Here is a 16181-nt window from a genome sequence, read left to right on the forward strand (position 1 = left end):
TGAAAAGGGAAGTCTAGTTTCTTGAGAGAGTTATAAAAGATGAATTATTACTGGCTAGGGAGCAATAAGATGGAAGGAAGAGTAAAATATTCATATTACTAGTTATGCTAAAGTCATTTAGAAGAAAAATACATACTTAAGGATGAGGAATTTTCTACATTTTACTGTTTTGCAGTCAAAACCATGATACTATCAGCTGAGGAGAAAGAACCGCTGTGCCTTCTAACAATCTTTTAAAAACCACTAAATGCATATCAGGTAAGTGGGAAGCATCAGTCTACAGCTTGTACTATCTGGCAGGAAAATAAAAGTGACAAAAATGAATTGGTGCTGGGAACCAGATATCTGAGGAAATTTTTAAAAATATATTAAACGTAAGTTGTTTGAAGTCTGGAGTTTTTCCTGTGAGTGTTGTGGCTAGTTAGTCAAAATGAATGAAAGCTAAAGATAAAGGGACCACTTATTCAGAAAGAAAAAACTCATCAAAAGTCTGATGCTAACAAAGAAAGACCTACTTGAGCCTTGAACAGGTTCTGAGAGCTTGTAATGTATGTATCACAAATGCTTTTGCCTAAAGCTCCTCATTCTTTACTCATTGTTTTAGAAAAGTATAGAGTCTATGCTAAAATAACCCAAAAAAACTTTAGACAACTGCATTAAATATCCCACAAAAGACCACGAAAATTTGATTGGGATCAGGAGGCTGGTAATCAAAATGTTTCATTCTCATATGATGGCCAGCAGCTTTGTGACCAAAAGAAAAGATAGTCAAAAATAAAGCCTACTTTAAAAGGCCACGACATGTACTGTCAATGAACAGTGTAGATTTCAAACTGACATTGCCCGTAACAAAAATGCCTATTGATGTCAAATAAATGAAATTTGGTTGTCTATTTAATTGAATTGAACATAAAGTTCAAAAGAAAGTTTAGGCCTCTCCTAGTCTGGGCTCACCTCTTTCTCCTTGTAACACTCTCCCAGCGGCAAATTGCTGGGAGGTAGATGGACTTGTGGGTGAACAGGTGACAGACAGCCTCTCTGCTACATGACATAACCAGCCTGAAGGCAGCACTTCACCTGTCAGTCTGTTGGGGTCATATACTGTGTCGGATGCTCCCGGTGTGGCCTCCTGTATATCAGTGAGACCCACCGTAGACTGGGAGACTGCTTCGCTGATCACCTATGGCCCGTCCACCAGAAAAAGCAGGATCTCCCAGTGGCCACCCATTTTAATTCCACTTCCTATTCCCATTCCAATATGTCCATCCATGGCCTCCTCTACTGTCATGATGAGGCCACACTTAGTTTGGAGGATCAGCACCTTATATTCCATTTGGGTAGCCTCCAACCTGATGGCATGAACATTGATTTTCCCCACCCCCTTTCTCTTTCACCACTTCCCATGCCCATTTCCTTCTCTCACCTTATCTCCTTGTCCACCCACTGCCTCCCTGTAGTGCTCCTCCCCCTTTTTTCTTTCTTCCATGGCCTTCTGTCTCTTTCTCCAATCAAATTCACAGCTCTTTGCTTCATTGCTTCCCCACTCAATTTCACCTATCACCTTGTGTTTCTCCCTCCACCTTTTAAATCTACTCCTCAGCTTTTTCCCTCCAGTCCTGCTGAAGGCCTTGACCCGAAATGTCGACTGTTCTTGTTTTCTATAGACGCTGCCTGCCCTTCTGAGTTCCTCCAGCATTTTGTGTTTGCCGCCTGAAGCCCTACATTTCTCTCCACCAATTTCAGGTGTATTGACTAACATTATAAAGCAGGTTTGGGATTTAAAATAAAAGTGATGAGGCCGAAGTGATTTGTTGCTGCTTGCCTCTGACAGCCCAGCCATTATTCACCACTGGTTCAAATTGGGCCTAAAACTTCCACCTCCATTTACTGTGAATGTTGTCAATAATCATGATTGGGAAATGTGGAACAGAAAGAACAATTTTGCATATTTTTAAAGTAAATTCAAAGCACAAATAAGACGGCCTGAGATTTATTTTCTTGCGGGCATTCGCAGTTTCCTGCCGTTGTCTGTAAGGAGTTGGTACGTTCCCCCTGTGACTGCATGGTTTTCCTCTGGGTGCTCTGGTTTCCTCCCACAGCTCAAAGACATTCTGGTCGGTAGATTAATTTGTTGTTGTAAATTGCCCCGTGATTAGGCCAGAGTTGAATCGGGGGTTGCTGGGTGACGTGGCTCGAAGGGCCGAAAGGTCTTCTCCACACTGTATCTCAATAAATAAATACACACAAATAAACACAATAGATTCAGTGAAAACTGCATAGAAACAAAGGAACAACCAATGTGCAAAAGAAAACAAACTGGGCAAATACAAAAAAAGAACAGTAAATAAATGAATAAATAAATAATATCATTGATAACATAAGTCACAGAATCCTTGAAAGTGAGGTCATAGGTTATGAACAAGAGAAAATCTGCAGATGCTGGAAATTACCGAGCAATGCACACACAATGCTGAAGGAACTCAACAGGCCAGGCAGCATCTATGGAAAAGAGTAAACAGTCGACATCTCAGGCCGAAATCCGTTCAGTGCCGTACTTGCAATGCTGAATAGTCTTTCATAGCAAATTATTTACAGATTTATACAGAGGGAAAGAACATAATCAGGAACAATGATCTGATAAGAAAAATATAACAAAAAAAATTAACCTCTTCTTATTTTTTTAAGTCCGTAACAAGTTAAATTTGAAATTAATTTCCAATGCCAGAGTTCATCAATATTTGAAAAATATCAAGCTCTTAAAAGTTTAGCTAACACTGAAATGGAGAAGACCGAACTTCCACCGGTAGGTTTAGTATGCTTTGAAAAGTAAAACAACTTTATGTCCTCATGTGTGATCCAGTGTTAGGTCTTACAGTGGGGCGCCAATTCAGTACACGTCTGGTAACAATTTCTAGACTTCTGTATTGACCTGCAGGTGTGTGCCTTCAGATGTTGCAGTTTCAGGACATGTGAATAATGGTGGATGCTTTTGTTATTTCTATAATGAAGCCTGGGGCCAAACTGGTGTGGGTAATATTTCACTACAGCAAGAGTTGATCTTGCTTAGTCCCTTTGAGAGAGGGCTCATGGAGTGCCTCAGGAATCTGATATCATAACAAGAAGAGGATAACAGACGATTACCTCGTCATTAAAGTAACACCTTTTACACTTCAACTAATTCCTCGGCCTTCCACCATAGCACGGACTTTCTCTTTTGTTCTCTTCACCCCTTCTTTATAACTTTAAAAAAATCCTCTTTACCCATTTCTAAAATCCAGTCATGAATTGGAAACCAATTCTGCCACTTGCCCCTGAGATACTGCCTGACATATAAACATTAGGATTTGGAGAAGAAGTAGGCCTCTCAGTCTTTCAACAAAACCACAGCTGCTCTGATTATTGCACGTACCTACTCAGCTCTGTATTTGTGCTTACCCCCAGGTAACCTCTCACCCTCTCACTTTTCAAGGTTCTACCTATCTTTTTTTTTAAAGGTGTTCAAAAAACTCTCCTTCAGCTCTCTTTAGGGGAAGGGAGCTCCAAAGCACCATGACCCACAGTGTCATAGAGCACTACAGCACAGTTACAGCCCCCTTGGCTCATCTAGTCCGTGCCAAACTCTTATTTTGCCTCGTCCCATCTACCCGGAACTGGACTATAGCCCCCCTTGTCTCTCCCATCCACGTACTTATCCAAACTTCCCTTAAATGTTGCAACTGAACCCACATCCACTATTCCTTCTGGCAACTCGTTCCACCCTTGCACCTCCCTCTGAGTGAAGAAGTTCTCCCTCAGGTTCCCCTTAAATATTTCACCTTTCACCCTTAACCTATGATCTCTGGGTCTGGTCTCTCCAAATTCAGTGGAAAAAGCCTACATGTATTTACCCTATCTATACCCCTCATAATATGGTTTACCTTTTTCAAATCTTCCCTCATAGTTCTGTCCTTCAGGGACACTCAGAGAAACAGAAATTCATCCACTGTGGCCTTGATTATGAAATCCATATTACTTAAGTGTATCCCTTGGTTTGAAAATCTTCTCCAAAAGGAAATATCCTCTCCACATTCACTCTGTTGAAACTCTTCATGCTCTTTTATGTTTCAATCCAGGCTAATCTTATTCTTCAAAACTCTAAGCACAGCTTGTTCAGCCTTTTCTCATAAGACAGCCCACTAGATCCCCGACTGGCACTAACCTCCATAGTATCCAGGACATCTTCAAGGAGCGATGCCTCAAAAAGGCGGCATCCATCATTAAGGACCCCCATCACCCAAGTCATGCCTTCTTCTCATTGCTACCATCCTGAAGGAGGTACAGAAGCCTGACGGGACACACTCAGCGATTCAGGAACAGTTTCTTCCCCTCTGCCGTCCGATTCCTGAATGGGCATCGACCCCATGAACAGTACCACAATACTTCTTTTATTTCTATTTCTGCACTATTTATTTAACATATTTATACTTACTGCAATTCACGTTTTTTCTATTATTATGTATTGTGTCGTACTGCTGACACAAAGACAACAAATTTCATGACTTTTCCCAGTGATATTAAACTTGATTCTGATTTTGATTTTTTTCTATGTTTACTCCAGCTTTCCAGCATCTGCAGTGTTTCACTTTCCAAGAGCCCACCTTAAGGAAGAACTGCTCTTCTCTCTCCACCAGAATTTCTGACTGTCTCTTTTGCTTTGTTTATTTTCATTGATTTTTGCATTCCTCCTTGTTTTTGATCATGAGATTTGACGCCTATGTGGGCCATGCTTTTTCTTACCAAATCCATAAGGAAACAGTGGGCTGGCTTGCATCCTCAAACAAAAAAAAATACACAGAGACAATACATTTTCAGGAAGGTACAACTAATAGGAATCTGAAAAATAAATGAAAGAAATGTTGGACAAGAGAATGATAGATCCAACTACCACCACAATTTCCTCTCTGATGATGAAATGGTTTCGGACATCCTCAAACAAAGAAGTGGATGCTGCCTGCTCCTTCATCTGGGCACAAGCTGAATGTCCTGCAGAACGAGGAGTGTCAATCAGCAAGCTCAAAGGATGATATGTCCTTAGGGATTGCAAGAACAGACAGAAATAAGGAGATTTTCGAAGGTAAGTGAATAACATTAGATGCAATAAGTGAATTATTCTAGGTAAATTATATGGCCAGGCTACATTTAGATTTTGAGAGTGTGGGAAATAGGGACCCATGTAGATCAATTGGCCAGTTAGTTCACTATGCTCTAAGACAGTGGGTCCCAAGCTTTTTTATGCCTTAGACTAATACCATTAAGCAAATGGTCCGTGGACACCAGGTTGAGAACACCTGTTCTAAGAGCGTGCCTGACTTATCCACCTTCCTGCTTCCCTCCTGTATCCTTCGACTCCCAAAGTATCTAAAATTCTTCCCTTATCTGTACTGACTGACTAAACATCCATGGGCCTCTGGTTTGGAGAATCCAAATGGCTCACGTTTTTTAAGTGAAGAAATCTCTTTTGAACTCAATTCTAGATGACCAACACTATTCTGAGGTAGTGAAGGCAATTTCAAGTTTCTCCAGTCAGTGGAAACAACCTCTCAGAACGTACCTCATTAAGAATCTTTCTCTCCAAATGAAACTGTTTCTTCTAATCTCTAGGTCAATAACCTAAAGAATCAACTCTGTCTTTCTCTACAGATACTGCCTGGTCTGCGGAGTATTTCCAAAATGTTTTGATTTTGCATTTATTGTCCAATCCAACAACTTTCATTAATATGGCTCTTTTCACAGAGTAAACTGTCCCAAGGCACTTCACCAGATCACTGAAACAAAACTATGTCAAGCCACGTAGATGACGTAAGGAGAAGTGACCAAGGCTTGATTATAAATGGGGTTTTTAAAGTGCACCTTAAAGGCAAATAAAGGATATCAAAATGGAATAATTCAGGGTGGGCAATCTAGAGATTTGGAAGATGAAAACCTAATTGCTAAATAAGGGCCATTTAATCTCAAGTATGATTTGGAGATCAGCATTGGAAGAGTGCATATACGTTAGTGAGTTATAGGGTCGAGGGAGTTACATGGTTTGGAGGAATGAGACCCAGGAAATTTTAGATAATAAGAATGAGGATGGTTGGGTTGAGTTGTTCTCCGATTTTGGCCGGACTGTTCTAAGAACATAGAATTTCAGTTGCAGATAAGCCAACAGCAATGTTGAGGAGAGTATTTTGCAGGCTAAAAGAACAAGCCAAGCTATTGGTCAAGACCAATGTGGTTTACAAAACCCAATGTGGAGACTGCAGAAAATATTACGTTGGCCAAACTGAGAGAAAACTATCCGCGAGGATCCATGGACGTGAACTGGCCATAAAGCAGCATGGCCAACTCTCCCTCCCACACTCCCTGGTCTCTGCCCATGAAGATCGAGAGGGGCACAAATTCGACAGGCCATCAGTGAAAGTCATGGCACAAGCAAACACACAAGAAAATTTCTTGAAGCATGGTTTTCCACCAACAATTCTGTAAACAGACATGCAGACATCAATCCTATTTATGAACCAATGCGGGCAGAATTTCAGACCTCAACACATGAAGGCTGACGTACAACCAATCAATGACGAGACTTCCTCCCTACATCACAATTGGGTTTCTGTAATGACGACCAATCAGATGGTTGAAAACTATATAAATGCCAAGCATTCTGAGGACACACCACAATTAACAGCACACTGGTGATGAAACATTTGCAACCACGTTGCCAAGAGTGGAAAACAACTCAACCCAACTATTAACCACCCAATCTACACATTTTCTCCATTATTTCCAAGGATGAGGATTTCACTATCAAGTCACAGCTTTTTTTAGATCATAGACTGGTGGATGAAATGGGAAATGCCAATTACAACATGAGCAGCAAGGATTCAAATAACAGAGTGGGAAGTCTTGGTATTATAGTACAGGACGTTAGTGAGATCGTACTTGGAATACTCTGTATGGTTCTGGTCTCTGTCCTTTGGAGCTGGTACAATATGCAGCCACTAGACTGATTTCCAAGATGAAGGCGATGTCTTTTGAGTGTGACCAAAACATTTGCCTCATTTCTCTGTAAATTAGAAGAATGAAAGGATGTCTCATTGAAACATTGCTAGACTGGCAGGGTTCTCAGATCCTACTGCTCACCTATTTATCAGGGTCAATTTGCAAAGCCAATCAATATACTAGCCTGCACACCTTTGGGATGAGGGAAGAAACTGGATTGTAATTACTTGGAGTTACTATGGTGACAATGCCTTCAGAATGGTGAGCCATATCCCTTGAACTGAAACAACACATCCCCACTCTGAATCTTCACTTCTTCTCACCTGCCTCTTACTTCCCCTTGGGTCCCTTCCTCTTTCCCTTTCTCATGGTGTCCACTCTCCTCTCCTGTCAAATTCTTTCTTCTCTAACCCTGAACCTTTCCCACCCACCTGGCTTCACCTATCACCTAGGCTCTTTCCCCTCCTTGCACACTTTTATTCTGGTGTCTCAGTCCTGAAGAAGGGTCTCGGCCCGAAACGTCAACTGCTTACTCTTTTCCATAGATGCTGCCTGGCCTGCTGGGTTCCTCCGGCATTTTGTGTGTGTAACTTTGGATTTCCAGTGTCTCCAGACTTTCTCATATTGAGTTAAGGTTATGGGTTTGAAAAGGACAGATATCTAGGGTAGTCATTCACGTTGACAATATTGACTTAGGGATAACAGCAGACGGGTCCTTATAACATTATAAATAACGACTTTGAAACTTCAATACTGGGGACGTGAATAATACCATGCTTCCAGTATTTAGGAATGAAGGGAACACCAAATGAATGGAGGAGATCTTTGATGGCTGACAGCATGATTTGCATACAACAATGCCTACCATTATAAATAACTGGGAGTCTTTCCAGAAGCAAAAACACTGGTGTAGGAGACGTGCAACATTTGAACCAACTAGGGACAAAGAGGACTGGAAGTATTACTATGGTAGAAACTGTTGGATGCCACCAAACGTGCCAGAGATCATTGCTCACCCTGCCTGGAAGGAAGTGGCATTGAAACTGCGTACAAACTTCCCACACCCCCACCACTGCAGAGCCACACCACATATTGCCAGCTCTGGTTCAAACAGAGGAGTGCAGGCTGGTAATATATAATAGCTTATCATCCCAAATTTGTCTAGTGGGTCAGTTAATTAGCACCGGCCACCTCATATTTTTGAAAGCTCAGCAGAGAGTTTGAGGCAACAAAACCTAGACCTTTTCAATAGTTAGCTTGACTCTTAACCTGAAGAATGGGTTAATCTTGGGTAATAAAAATGAAAAAGAAATTTGAATTCCAAAAGCCAATTCAATGAGCATAAATGGGCTAAATTTTCAGGCTTGTTAAAATTCATTTATGATTCTTTATATCATTGAAATTAGTGAATGCAACTGTTTGGTCTTTGATGAAAGACAACTATATTTCTTTAATTATATTGCTTTTTCTTCAAACATCAGAATGCTTTTTGGTATAAGTTACCACAGAAAAATAATCCTTATTTCTGACTTAATATAAAGAAAGCGCCAAGGCTTTGAACTGCGCCTCTCACTTCAGTTCGTCTTTGAGGAGCCCCTCTCATTTGCGATTAAAATGGATGTTTCACACTGTTTGATTAGCGTAAGTGCTGTACACCAGCAGCTCCCAGCTCATGGCTCAGGGCTCAGTTTGTGGCCTGCAGGTTATTCATCATCTCCCTCAGCAGGAGCTCGTTTCTTACTCACACTTATTCTTTGCAAAGCTCTTGGCTTTTCAGAAAGTTTCCAAGAGGTCACCGGAATGTACACGAGCTCATATTCTATTCACAGGTGAGCCCTCTAAATTCTTCAAACAGTTCACGGCTGGGGCAGAAACTCTTTTGGAGTACTTCATTTCCTATAATCTGATGTGCAGGGGTTTTGTTTTTGTAGTCTTTGATAAAACGTTGAGGGAACATTGTATGAATATACCACAGAGCAATGTGCCCTCTAATTTTTTTCTTACAACTGCACTGACCAACCATTGTTCTGACCAGGAAATTTTTACCAGGCCTGAAAACAGCATGGCACTTTAAAAATCTGCTTTGTAATATGCATACTATAAGTATTTAGAATGAAAACTGAGAAATCACATACTTCTGATTTTATTTATCAGTTGAAATATAGTACAACAAATAAAATCTTCCACTTTTTGTAAACTTTTTCTCATCTATCATTATTACAAATCCATTGTCTATAAACACTGCCCAGATTAATTTTGTGTCAAGATAAAAGATGCGTCTTAATCCTCTCATTAGATCATTCAAATGTTCCTGGATTTGCATTTGATTGAATTCACATTCACTGTCAGCACTAGAAGCTTGAAACTTTCCAACGACGTCAACAGGAATTGACAGTTCTTCAAATTCTCCATTACTAAGCACAAAGTTCAACATATCAGTGAGTGTCTTAATTGAACCAGTCTTAACTTTCTCAGAAACAACAAATTTGAAATCACCATATTGCTGCAATAGTTTTAAGGCAACAGTTTCGTTGTATATTAAATGTGGAGCTTAGGAGGGTTAATGCTTGCATCTACAGAAACAACTCTATTTCCATCTTTAATATCTCTATTTTTCCCTTTCAGGGTTCTTTTGAAGACCCTCATCTGGAACTACACACTGATTACGGCTCTTTGCGGGAACGGGACCCGATCGGTCGTTGCTGTTCGGCACACCAAAGGTCCAGCCTAAGAATCCGGCTCAGATTCGGAAGCCTAGGATTTCGGGGCTCTGGAGATGGGCGGATCGAGAGTTGGTGTCACGATAAGAGACCCGTGTGTCGTCAGGGGAGTCGGGTTATCTGTGACTGTGTGTCTGGAGACCCGGGATCTTTGCAATCTTCAGGCACAGAGCTCAAAAACAGTGATGTAACGGACATTCAACATTGTAAACCAATGAGTTGTTTGTTATGTCTCCCTGCTCACTGGGAAAATGGAGACACCTCCCTCTCCATTATTAGGGAGAGAGAGAGCCTATGGTATGTCAAATACCGGGTGAAATGCAAGTCTTTGGGGTAACTGCAAGTCTGTGTCTTTGCTGTTGCTTTGCTCACACTTGAGTGCTCGGTGGCAGTGCCAATGTTTTTTTTTGCTGGAAGGGGAGGGGGGATTGTTCCTCGCTGCCGCTTACGCGTGGGAGGGAGGGGAACTGGGGGGGTGGATTTTGGGGTTCTAACGTTTAACTGTCGTTCGTTCTTTGGGGCACTCCTCTGTTTTCGTGGGTGGTTGCGAAGAAAAAGCATTTCAAGATGTATATTGTACACATTTCTCTGACATTAAATTGCACCTTTGAACCTTTGAATGAAAATGACAGCCGTGTGGCAAAAAAGGCTATGTGTGCAAGAGTATTTCAGTTACAGCGTGGCCACACACCCCCCGTTCAGTTTAGACCCACAGAGAGTCATTTATATCCTTAATTGAATGGATATAATTAGTAGGTTTTTTCAAAATTAGTTCATCTTCAATTGAATTTTTATTATGCCTTATAAATGAACAGACCAGAAGTAAGTAATTGAAGGAAGTCCATCCCAGGGGCTGTGAAACAAGTCTCCACTTTCCTTCTTTTCTGGGACTAAACATGAATGCAGAATTTCATCTGTGTTATGATGCAAGTTCTACTCCCTTCCACTTTCACAATTTATTTCCGAGCAGATTCAAAAGGGTAAAATATTCTGTAAAGCAAGGCAGTGGATACCAGGTACTAAGTTGGGCAACCCTAAGTGCGAATGGTCCGTATAATTCACAAGGTGGTACAGTATGATTGTGGAACACTCACATAAGGTAACATTGAACCTTGATAGAAGAGAACATTAAAATTGGCCACGAGGAGAATTGTAGATACACACATCACATTGCCTTTGGCTGGTGTTTGCACGGACACCCATTATTTATCATCAAAGCTACTGCATGCCAGACGTTCAAAAGTTCAAAGTTCAAAATAAAGTTATTATTGAAGTACATAGAACGTCATCATATGAAACCCCGAGGTTTATTTTCTCATGGGCATACTCAATAAATCCTCAATAAAACATAATACTCATACATCACAGTATGCACCACATACTGATACAAGCTGAACTAAGTGTGCAGTGGGAGATAAACAGCAATCTTTTATTGGGGCTTTATGTACATCTTTTCTGTGGTCTAGCTATGCAGGGAGTCTGTCAGTAACATTTGATTGGTACTATTTGCCACTTGATCAGTTTTTGGTATCTGTGTGCTTGTAGTGTTTCAGATGAGTGAGGAAAGGACCCCTAATATGTTCAGTTTTACATCTTTGCTCCTTCCCTGCAATCTGTTATCCACTCTCCAGAATTCAGGTCATTGTTTCCATTCTACATTCTTTGTCCATCACGAAAACCAGCCTCCCTTCCATGAATTCTGCGTACACTTCCTACTGCCTCAGGAAAAGAGCCAACATAATCAAAGGCCCCTCCCGCCTGGCCATTCTCTCTTCACACACTCACCCTCCCCACATCCGTCAGATAAAAGATATCAACATGTATCACCCCAGGATTAAAGACAGCTTCTATCCCTCTGATAGAAGGCTCTCGAACAGGCATCTTGTACAATAAAGATGCACGCTTAACTTGGTAAATTAGTAAACCGGTTTATTATTTCTATTTTATTGAGATACAGCACGGAATAGGGCCCTCCGGCCCTTTGAGCCACGTTGCCCAGCAACCCCATGATTTAACCCTTGCCTAATCACGGGGCAATTCACAATGACCAATTCACCTACTAGCCGGTATGTCTTTGGACTGTGGGAGGAAACCAGAGCACCCGGAGGAAACCCCGTCAGTCTCAGGGAGAACGTACAAACTCCTTACAAGTGGTGGTGGTACATGTGACTCCAACGGCCCCATGTCTCGAGGGACAGTGACCATCCATGCAAGTTATTTAATCACGTCAGTATATTGACGTAGTTCAAGAGAGCACAATAACAGAAAGCAGAATAATGCATTACAGTTACAGAGAAAGTGCAGAGCAAGGAGGATGATAATGAGAATCAGATTTATTGTTACTGACATAACTGATGAAATTTGTTGTTTTGTGACAGAAGTGAAGTGCAGGTGTAACAAATTACTAAAAGCTACAATATGATTGAATCAATAAAGTTCAAGTTTAATTATCATTCAACCATTCACGTGAAGATAGCCAAATAAAACAGTGTTCCTGTGGGGCCAAAGCGCAAAACACAGAACCAGAGTCACACACCTTACACAGCACACGTAATTACGACAGCAGAAAAACAGTAAAGAAAAGATAATATTTAAAAAATAATACAGCCCAAGTCCCTGAGTGTCATGGCCTGCAGATTGTTTTTGCATGGATGTTGTCCCAGAGCTACATTTCTGCAGCAGTTCCTCATATGGCGCGGTCGAACACAATCGAACTTGCCTCCCACAGAGCAATCACTGGAGGGCAGCACCGATGGAGGGGGGCCAGCAACTCCTGCGCAAGGTCAGGCAACACCCAGCCGGCTCCAGCGTAACAGGCATGGATGAGGCCTGGTCCGCTAAGCAACTAAAGCCGCGCAGCTCTCCCGCCGTCGGTTCCGGCGTTGAGCCAGTGAATCAGACTCGCAGCAGTCTACGTTACCAGTGCCCAACAGGGTCTGGCGATCACACCGAAAATGAACAAGACAATCACCACCCCATCCATTGGGTCGCGATCCGCCTCAGTGCGCCACCAACTCCTTCTTCCCTGGGTGGCTGAAACAGGCCGCGACACGGTAAGCCACAGGTCCAGCTCCATTGCTATCGAGCAGCTTACCAGTGGGGCAAATGTGCTGTACTCGACGTCGGTTATAGTGAGCGGTATCTTGCAATAGTTTAAAAGACATAAAGGATGTGCAATTAAACCTTTGCTCGGACCCGGAGAGGCCACTGCCTCTGGGCACACTGCCATCTTACTGAATGTGAGGTGAAGATGAATAGCAAAGTGGTGTTCATGGGTTCATTGACTGTTCAGAGGGAAGAAGCTGTTCCTTAAACATCGCGTGTGGGTCTTCAAGCTCCTGCTGGTAGCAATAAGAAGAGGGCATGTCCCAGATGGCAAGAGTCCTTAATGAGAAAGAGAGTAGAGCACTCACGATTTTTTTCCTCTTTTTACAGTATTTATTTTATTTAAACTTTTTTATATATATATGCTTACTTTAAATTACAGTTTTTATTATTATGTATTGCAATGTACTGTTGCCGCATAACAACAAATTTCATGACATGTACCAGTGATATTAAACCTGATACCGATGAGGCACAACCATTAGAAGATATCCTCAGTGGGGTGGGGCTTTGGCCCATGATGGTGGCAATAAGGAGCGAACCCACACCAAGGTTTATGTGTGAGGTCAAGGGTCAACCTTCTGATGTGCTGGGCTGTGTCCTACCTTGCCCTCAATTTTAAAAGGGGTTTGAAAAGTTAGGAGAAGTTGTCTTCTTCATGATGAGTGACAAAAAAAATCCATATGTAAACACAGCCCTCACGTCTACACCTGTGAATATCTAAAACTTGGGTTGTAAAAGTCTGGCATTTGTCATGAATTACGGAAATTATAGCAGTGGTGTGGAGTGTGGAAACACAGCCCTCCTGACCAGAACAATTAGTCTGTGTTTCCAGGTTATTTTCCAGTTAGAATTCTCACACGGCCCACATCCCATCAGAGGTTAGAACAGTGGTGCAGTAGATGGCGTTGCTGTTGTAGGATTTTGCCAATATACTGTAACATGCAAGTGTCATTTTATGTGCTTGACAAAAGCTACAGCCCTTTACTTCCATTACGAACAAAACCAAAAGCAGTTGTCTTCCACTGATAGCGTTACGTCAGACACAGTCTCGTAAAGTGAACACAACTCCGTGATGGTGTTTGTGAATTACGTAGAACAGTTTCTACTATGAACAGTATGTGTTATCTGTCACCCATTAGATTAGCCTACATTGTCATGCAGCTCCAATGACCCAGGTTCAATTCTGACCTCTGGAGCTGTTGGTAGGAAGATTCTCTTTGTGAATGAGTGGGTTTTGGATTCCCTCCACATCCCAGTGATATACTGGTAGCTTAACTGGCTATGCTAAGTGACTACTTGGGAAAGTGGATATCAGGAGCCTATTGAGTAGTTTTTGGACATCTGGGAGTATCTAGGCTACAGTAAGATAAGTAGAACGGATGGGAACACTCTGAGAGCTGGCATAGACTGAATGGGCTGAATGGTCTCCTCCTATGCCATGAGAAATATATCGAGATACAACTCTGATGGGTTCATGTGTCATCTCCCCTCATCTCCTCTTTTATTCTTGCTGTCTCTCTGGTATTGACTGTCCTTCCATATGGAAATCCATATGTTTTGAAAAAAAAAAAGGTTTTGGAAACCCTACAGGAATGAATAATATGGAAAAACTTTTATCTTTGCATTACTTGCGGATCCTTGAGACCAAGGTCAGAATCTGCTGCAGTCTGAAATTCCTAACTAAAGCTGTGGTGACAAATATCCATTATAAATTCTTGCACAATGTCATGAGTTTTCCCTTTTCCTTAATTCTTAGGATCTGATGAGAGAATGCCAAGTTTTTAAAATCATTTTCAAATGCACCAATTATGGGCTGAACACTTTTATCACATTTTAACTTATCTCACTTCCAAGGATGACAGAGAAAAAATAAAATATGATTATGCATTGTATAAAATGTCAAAAAAGCTAAAGCCAATGTAGCAATAGATTTTAATTTGCTAACATTGCTTTATATTTTATGCTGAGAGCTTATCATTTGGTTATTTCCAATAACCAGACTTTAAGCACACTGTCTGATTGAGACAGGAAGTCATCCACATGCCTCATCGTCTTCCAGAACAATCAGCAGGCAATGCAACTCTCCATCAGCTCCAGCAGTCCTGGTTCAAGTCTGACCTCACGTGCCATCTCTGTAAAGTTTTCCTCCTTCCTCTCCTTCCACCTTTTTATTCTGGCATCTCCTACCTTCCTTTTCAGTCCTGAAGAAGAGTCTCGGTCTGAAACACCAACTGTTCACCCGTGTCCGTAGATGCTATCTGACCTGCTGATTTCTTCTGCCATTTACTGTGTGTTGCTCTGGATTTCCAGCATCTGCAGAGTTTTCTTGTGTTCATTATTCTCCCTGTGACTATGTGGATCCTCCCCCAGTTTTCCAGCTCCCCCCCACCCATTCTCCAAAGACAGGTGGCTTGGCGGGTTAACTGGGCACTGTAAGTTGTCCTGAGTGTGTCGGTGAGTGGGGAGAGAGTGAGGGTGGAGTCGGTGGCTAGGTGAGAGAGAATAGGCTATGGAGAGATTTATTGTAGAAATCAAAATAAACAATTTATTGTAGAAATCAACAGATTTCTCTGGGGAAGTAATCACCTGGAGTGCCATATTCCAGAATGCAGTTTTGCATCACTTAAATCATGAGTCTGTCACCTTTCCAACTGTCCCAACTTCAGTTGATATTGTTGGTTTTAGCTGTTTAAATGTTCAAATTAAGTTTGCAAATGGGATAAAAACGTCCATACCATTCTCCTATAAACTCTTATCCTGCAAGTATATCGCACTGAAGTGCCTGGATAAAGTGGATGTGGAGAGGACGTTTTTTATTAGTAGGAGAGTCTAGGATCTGAGGGCACAGCCTCAGAGTAAGTCGACGTCCCTTTAGAAATGAGATGAGGGGGAATTTCTTGAACTGAATGGCGGTGGATCTGTGGAATTCATTATCATGGAAGTCAAGTTATTTGGTGTACTTAAGGCAGGGATTGTTAAGTTCTTGATTTTTAAAAGGGTTTGGCGTTAATGGAAGAAGGAATCAGAATCATGTTTAATATCATGGGTATCTGTCATGAAATATGTTATTTGACAGCAGCAGTACAATGCAATACGTAATAACAGAAAAAATGTGAATTGCAGTAAGTGTGTATATATATATATATATATATATATATAAAATAGTTATATTATATTAAAATAGAAATAAAAAAGTAGTGAGTGTTCATGGTGTCAGTGTCCATTCAGGAATCGGATGGCAGAGGGGAAGAAGCTGTTCCTGAATCGTTGAATGTGTGGCTTTAGGCTTCTGTACCTTCTCCCTGATGGTAGCAAGGATAACGGTGTAGGGGA

The sequence above is a fragment of the Mobula birostris genome, chromosome 31 (genome assembly GCF_030028105.1).
Source record: "Mobula birostris isolate sMobBir1 chromosome 31, sMobBir1.hap1, whole genome shotgun sequence".
Lineage (NCBI taxonomy): Eukaryota > Metazoa > Chordata > Chondrichthyes > Myliobatiformes > Myliobatidae > Mobula > Mobula birostris.